Source organism: Gouania willdenowi, chromosome 20, assembly GCF_900634775.1.
Source record: "Gouania willdenowi chromosome 20, fGouWil2.1, whole genome shotgun sequence".
Taxonomy (NCBI): domain Eukaryota; kingdom Metazoa; phylum Chordata; class Actinopteri; order Blenniiformes; family Gobiesocidae; genus Gouania; species Gouania willdenowi.
In genome coordinates this window covers 27,435,742-27,443,367 of record NC_041063.1, presented here as the reverse complement: position 1 = coordinate 27,443,367, position 7,626 = coordinate 27,435,742, and positions in this window count along the sequence as shown.

The window sequence follows — 7,626 nt, the reverse complement described above, 5'->3', positions numbered from 1 at the left end:
CCATTAATGCAATGAGAATAATAATTTGCATAATAATTTATTTCAGTGTTTCGGTTTTTGACCAAGAATTTAAATTTTCACTAATAGTCATAATTAGGGATGTAACGATTCACTCAACTCCCGATACGATTCGATTCACGATACTGGGTTCACAATACGATTCTCTCTCGATTTATTTTACAAAATGGGACTGTAGACAAATGTTTTTTTTGGGAAAAAAACTAAAAAATACGGTACTATTTTCCTTTTATTTTTCATTGTCAAAAGAATTCCTTGATAAACAATTCAAAACAATGCAATTTAACTAAAAATAAATCTTGAATTAAATAAATAAAGGAATAATACAAATGAAAATTAAGCCTAATAATTTAAATTCTGGTTCTATAATAAACAATGCAAAACTGCATAATAGTTATTTTTCTTTTTAAAAGTGCAACTGAAAATGTATTTTGTGCCTTAATAATTGGACTTTAAAAAAAAAAAAAACGTGATTGCAATGATTTACCCACATGTTTGTTTGGACCAGCAGAGGGCGCTGGTAATACAGTGGTCGGTTGGCATGCAGATATCTTGCAGTGAAGAAGAGAAGCTATGCTAGCAGACAGAGCTAACAGAAAAACGTGACTTTTACAGATATTCAAGTAATATTACAGATTTTCTTTTGGTGCTAAAGGGGTAAATAATCATTTATTAAGAGTAGAAGGCGGCCAGAAAGAAACTATTAGCAGACTCCGCCCACCGCCCACACTTGTGGATAAAAAAAGTACTGCGATTCAATTTTCAGAAAATCGATATCAACCGTGATACCTATGAATCGATTTTTAACTGCCTTACGATTAATCGTTACATCCCTAGTCATAATAATCATCACATTAATACTCTAAGTCAGTGATTCTCAACCATAGGGCCGTGGCCCAGGGGCGCTAACAACTGGGCCGCAAAAAACGTTCAGTTCCACACACGCAATGCAGCTTCCCACCACTTGGTGGCAGTGAGACGTCATTCAGCTTTTGAACACCAGTGTTGCCAGATTGGGCGTTTTTCTGCCCAATTAGGCTATTTTTGTTTACGTCAGGCAGGAAAAAACACCTTGGGCAGGTGATTAAAATTTGGGCAACTTTTGTCCAAATTTGGTGAGTTTTTAATATTGTGAAAATAGAACTCTCTCTCTCTCTTTAATAAATAGCCTTAATAAATACATAAATAAATAAATAACTAATGAGTTGTATTTAATCAGCATCTTTTTTTCTTCCAATCAGCATCATTTAATTTGGCAACGTAACCGTGACGTCAGCAGACAGCAAATGCACCATAAACTGTTGGGGAGGTTTGATTCATCCATGTATTAGTCAGCTGACCTGACTACCAGTGACTGTAAATAGTTCAAGTTAATGGAAAGATGATGATTTTATGTCACCTTATCTTATTTACACTGAGACTGATTTTATTAACCGTAGTCCACAAGTTCTATGGCTTTTACTCGTGGAATTAAAAACTAGTTGTTCATGGTTTTGTGTTCTGTAATCTTAATCAGCTGCTGTACCACAGGTGTGGAAAATGACGAGGAGAAAAAAAGAGGGGAGTGAGGGGGAGGCGCTCTGTATGTGCATGATTTGTTTTAAATTGTTTTGCATGTAGTCCTCATACACGTCATTTGTGATGTAAATAATGACATTTGCTAGATCTACACAGCTTAAAAGTGCACATTTGTACATGCAGTTGGCATTATTATTAATCTGGGCCTAAAGCGCTACGATAACAGGTTCATTTTGCAATTTGCGTAACCTATGGTTGGTTTACTGCGTTCTTGTTGGCTGCATTACAAAAACCTATGTATCTATCATTTATATGTGGTTATTTGATGCAGATATGAAGCTCTGGGTGTGTTTTCTATTGCATGTGTTATGATTTGCAGGTTTATATGGGTGTCTGGCAACTTTATGGTTTGGGCTGGTTTTTATTGGAATGGGCGGGTTCTAAGATGTGATTGGGCTGGAAACTGTCAATCTGCTCCAATAAGCAGAAGAAGAAGACAGGTGCAAACACTTGTCTGAAGTTATGGAAACGTTTTTAAAATGAAAAAGGGAAAAAGGGAGTTGTAGAATGTTAAAAATGTTCATTTGTCACAGATTTGTTGAGTTTTTTGAAGAGCAAAAATAAAGATTGATATATTGTCAAAATTCATCGGCAGGTTATAAGTTAATATTTGCGGAAACCCGGTGGCCGGGAAGTGTCAGGTGAATGCATTTAAAGAAATGAACACAAATGCAAAAAGGTCACAACACGAATGCAAAATGGCCACAACGGAAGTGTTTCCGACGGACCGGCATTACAGGCAAAAATGTTTCCGGCGGATGTTTTTAACCCACCAGAACAGAGAAGAACAAGAAGAAGACATCGAAACGTGTATGAAAGTAAGTGAAAGTTGATCAGGATACTCTTATATTTTTCATATCAGGCTATCATATCATAATACCCCCATAACTCCTCTCTGGTCTTTTGAGAGAGCAGACGTGTTTTTCACTCGCTCCGATAAGACGACCTTGGACACCCTGAGAAAAGAAAACTTGGGCCCAAGACGAAGAGAAAAATCGTTAAAAAACCGCCTGCAGGCCCTTCAGAACCCAATCCGGGTTTGGAAGAGGTCAAGGAGATGATACGAAACCTCAAAGACGATCTTTCAGCACGGATCACAGCCGAGATAAAGTCGTTTGAAAAGACGCTGGAAAAATCACTGGAAAACCTTCAAAGTGAAGCAAAGGTACTGAAAGAAAAGAATGAAAGAAATGCTGAAGAGATAAAACTGTTGAACGCGAGGGTTGAACAGTTGGAACAAAAGGAAAGAGAGAAAGATGTCATCATCACAGGCTTAAAGATAACACCCAGGAGTTACGCGAGTGACGAAGAAACAAAATCGATTGAACAACAGGTCATTGACTACTTGGAGTCGAAGGACATTGTTCTGAACCCTAACAACATCAACTCCTGCCATCTCCTGCCAAAGAGAAATGATACCAGAGCTGTAAAAATTACCTTTACGAATGTCAAATTTAAAGGAGAACTACTCAAGCAAGGCAAGAAACTGAAGGAAACAAAGGTCTTCATAAATGAAAACTTGACTAAACAAAACGCAAGCATCGCATGGAAGGCACGCCAAATAAAAAAAGGAGGAAAAATTCTAAAGACGTGGACGAAAAACTGCAGGATTTATATCACACCACTGGGAGAAGAGAATGGAAAACCAATCTTCATCAAAACGATGGAAGACCTGGGAAAATACGAAGGATCCACCTAAACAACAACATTACTGATGGTAATCACGGACATGGACCCAGATCTATATAAACACTGGAAACAAAACTCAGACTGTGATTATTTTACTGACACTGAATTCAATGTGAAAACCAAGAGTTAAAAAGGTTTGTCATTTATTCATTTCAATTGCTAGGTGGTGGGGTGCAATGGGCGGAGCCTATATGCCGAACCATAAAAACCGCAGTTTACAAGTAAGTATTGAACTGTGGAGGCCGTACCGTACGGTTCAATATATCATTGAGAATTGTTGCATGCCTAATAAGCATTGATTAGAGGAAAACATATTTCAAATGTAACTAAACCCCCTGGTTTTTGCTGACCTGCCCCTAGAAGGGAACAAAAATGATTATGGGCGGGGCTCCTGGAGTTGTTAAGACAAGCCCACTTTATACTCTAAAATCTCCAAAGAACAATCTATGCTACGCTAACTAACTACTCAATACTCACTGTAGCTCTCTATTCACTATTCTCTCAGTCAATCAGAACGTAGAGTCCACAGGTGATAGTTTTTATAGGAAGGGGTGGAGCTAACGGTGATGAACGTCCAATGACGTCACAGAACCTCATTTTCAGCAAATAGAAAAACTCAATTGTAATATCTGGTTTCAACCCATAGAGGGCAGTCACTGATATTTTACAACTAAATATGACAAATTAAAATACTTTGACTAAAATGTTGAGAGTTGGACCAGGATCAATAAAAACACTACTTTATACCAAATGCATTTGTTTTCAGCAGAAAAAAGTGGTGGATTTGTGGTTTAGTGACTCCTTAAAGAAAGAAGTTCAGATAAGTTGTGGATTTAGGAGAAGCACCTGATGAAGTCAGCTCAGAACTGGGTCATGTGATCACTCATACAGTGAGGGGTATGAAGAGCCCTTCATTCCTCCAGTCACATCATCTTGTTATGATTCACTCCATAAAGATGTTAATGTGGGTCTCTAAGTGTTTGGTTCTTCAGCTGGTTTTTTCCCTGATGTCAGTCGTCCCCTTTTCCGTCCCCTTCTCCATCTTTGTCTCCATCATCATCATCTTCTCCTTCTCCTGTTCACTAAAAGAATAGAATAATAAACATCTTCACATCAGACTCCAGTTCTGTTTGCAGCACATTTATCATTAAATCACAGCTTTGATCAGAGAAGGAGACGTTCTTTCATTTCTTTGACTCAGTGTTGGAGTGAAGAACACTTACTTGTTTTGGACACGCCCCCTCTCTAGAGGTTGTCCTCTCATTGGACACAACCAGTGGAAAAATGATTGACTGGGAAGAGAAATAACACAGATAAGTTATACAGGTAGAACAGTCCCATGTGATAATGATGTTCAAATACAAATTGGTTCAAACCTTTCAGTTAGAATTTAATAAATCATGAACAAATGAAGACATTTTACCAAATAAAAACCTGACAATTCACTAGTTGATCTTAAAACAGTTGGTGTTTAGTGTAGATGACAGAGATAAGAAGGAACAAAAACTGAGTGAATGAATGTGTCCCAGTCATTCCTCCTGTTAGTAACTTCATACAGTGCAGTAGTGCTGGACTTACTCTGAGTTACTGCGTTTCCAACAATAAACAAGGACCATGATTATTACAATCATAACGACCATAATCACTCCAACCACGACAGGAACAACAACCGTGCATATGGTGTCTGTGAATAGAAAACAGTGTCAGTCCAAACGAGTCCATGTTCTACACCTGCTTTATCTAACAAAGGTCTGATGGAGCCATGGACACAGTCCCAGGTTAGACTGATTTTACATCAATGATATCACCCTAACCCCTAACCCTACACGTCTAAACAAAACTACTTTATGTTCCTGGACTAAAAAAATCACAGCTCCAATGGTTTTTGTTCACAGATTAATAATGAAGAAAAATAAATCTTTACTTTGTGAATTCTGACCCAACGTCTGGCCTTTCTTTGCACAATTATTCTCTCTAACACACTAGGGGGCTCGTCCAGGACCACAACTATGGGATCAAATTAGGGTCATTAAGATGTTGTGTGTGAAAAAAAAATATGTGTGAAAAAATATTTGTATTTGTAAAAAACATTTTGTGTGTGTGTGAGAACTTTTCTCTTAAAAATACAAAACCAAAAACAGACGAATCGTGACCCTGGTTTAAGATGAAGATCTGGAGATGATCTGAGCCTCATGATGTGCTCCTCACTTTGAAACTTTACATTTCTTTCAAACTGTAGAAGATGTTTCCAGACTCACCTTTCTGTGTGTCCATGATGTCCACCCTGAGCAGTGTGTGAGTAGCTGTGGTCTCCTCAGCTCTGCTCAGCTCACAGCTGTACGTTCCCTCCTGATCTGAAGACAAGTCCTGTAGATGGAGAACGTCTGACACCTTCTCAGCCTCAACATGCTTCTTCCACTGAGCTGAGACGTGTTGTCCATCAGTCCTGTTCCACCTCATGATGACGTGTGTGTGGTTGAACCTCCACAGCAGGTTGAAGTCCATGAAGGAGGTGTTAGTGTGGGAGCAGGAGATCTGAGCCCTGCTGGTGTTGGTTACAACTGAAACACACACACACACACACACATACACACACACACACACACACACACACACACACACACACACACACACACACACACACACACACACACACACACACACACACACGTAAATGAAAATCAACAATATTTCCCGGTGCTTAAATCACATGATTGCAGTCATTTTTAATGTTAAACAACTGAAAAAACTCAGTTCTTACAAAATCCTTCAATTTTCCTCAAATGATGACATAATATTTCACTTAATTAAATATAAATTAGTCACAGATCCTGTTGGGACTGATATCTGTCACTTATTGATTGGATATGATCAGTTTCTAACATATTTAGTATTTTATGTATACGTAGAAGTGTAAACTAGAGCACAATAATGTTGAAATGACTAGTTTTTCCAACATAAAGTCTGTGGCCCACTAGAGGTCAAACTGCTCCCAGTGACGCGCCGTGAGCAAATGGAAATCACCAATGTCAACACCAATGACAATTCCATATGTTTTTGCTGGCAAGTGTTAATCTAACAAAATCAACATCATAAACACCATTAAAGAAACATAAATAATTATTTAATATAGCCTCCATACTCTCCCAACAAGATATATCTCATGACACTGCAGCACATTTGTTGTTTGTGTTGGAAACACAGAAACATGGAGAAAAAAACAACAACAACAACTCAGAACAGCCTCAGTGAGGAGCATCCACAAAGTCAATCCTTCCTTTTGTTCCATTCACAGTAGAAAATACCAACAATGTTCTGACCTTATCTTTGCTGAAGGTCTGGTAGCTCAGGTGTTGGTCTCCAACTGTTGTTTCTCTATCATCTCTAGCGCTGTCATCCTGACTGTAGTGTTATCCCGCCCACTAGCTAGAGAACGTAGCAGCATTGGCTATGCTGGATCAATTCACTAATGCACTGTGAACTTACGTATTTAGCATTTAGCATAGTACGGTTACGTCCAAGGGCAGCGTAGAGAGCTGCCTTTGGACGTAAATAGTTTTCATCTTGGGAAACTGACTGAGGTGAGATGAGGTTAAATGGTTACTTATTATTTTTATTTATTCTTATTTTTTTTCTAATTTCAACTAATATTTTTCTTTAATAACAATATAATCATAATATATTAGTATTAATAATACAGTATTAATGATACAAATGTTTACTATAATATTTATTATATTTATCATTTTTACTGCATTGAAGGAAACATAATTTTATGTTTAATTTGAGTTAAATAAGAAGATAATGCCTGAATATTAATTGTTCAATTTAAGAAGATGAAATAAAATGATTTGCATTTAATATTATGTTGAATGTTATGTTCTTCTTTTGGAGAATCATGAACACGTATGAATGAGGGGGTACTCATGGTATGACAAAAATGCTCAAGGGGTACACAAGACAAGAAAGCTTGGGAACCACTGCTGTAGGCTACTGGAAATAGAAAAATAAATCATTTATAGTTATAATTAAAACAAATAATCAAAATATCAATTCACACTTGGGTAGGCACTGCCTACCCTGACTGCACGTCACTGACTACTTCATATTTGGCCCCTGAACTAAAGTGAGTGTGACAGCCCTGTCCTAACACTTGATGGTGTTGTGTTCCTCACTGGGGTTCCTCCACGTGGTCGTCCACTTGTTGAGGCGAGTGCTGACGGTGCAGCTGAGGAGCAGATCTCCATCCATGTCAGAGAGCTTCAGAGAGCTGGAGATGTTGTAGAGCTTCTCCTCAGTCTGCTGGACTGTGCTGCTGGACTGAGGGCTGGAGGACCAGGT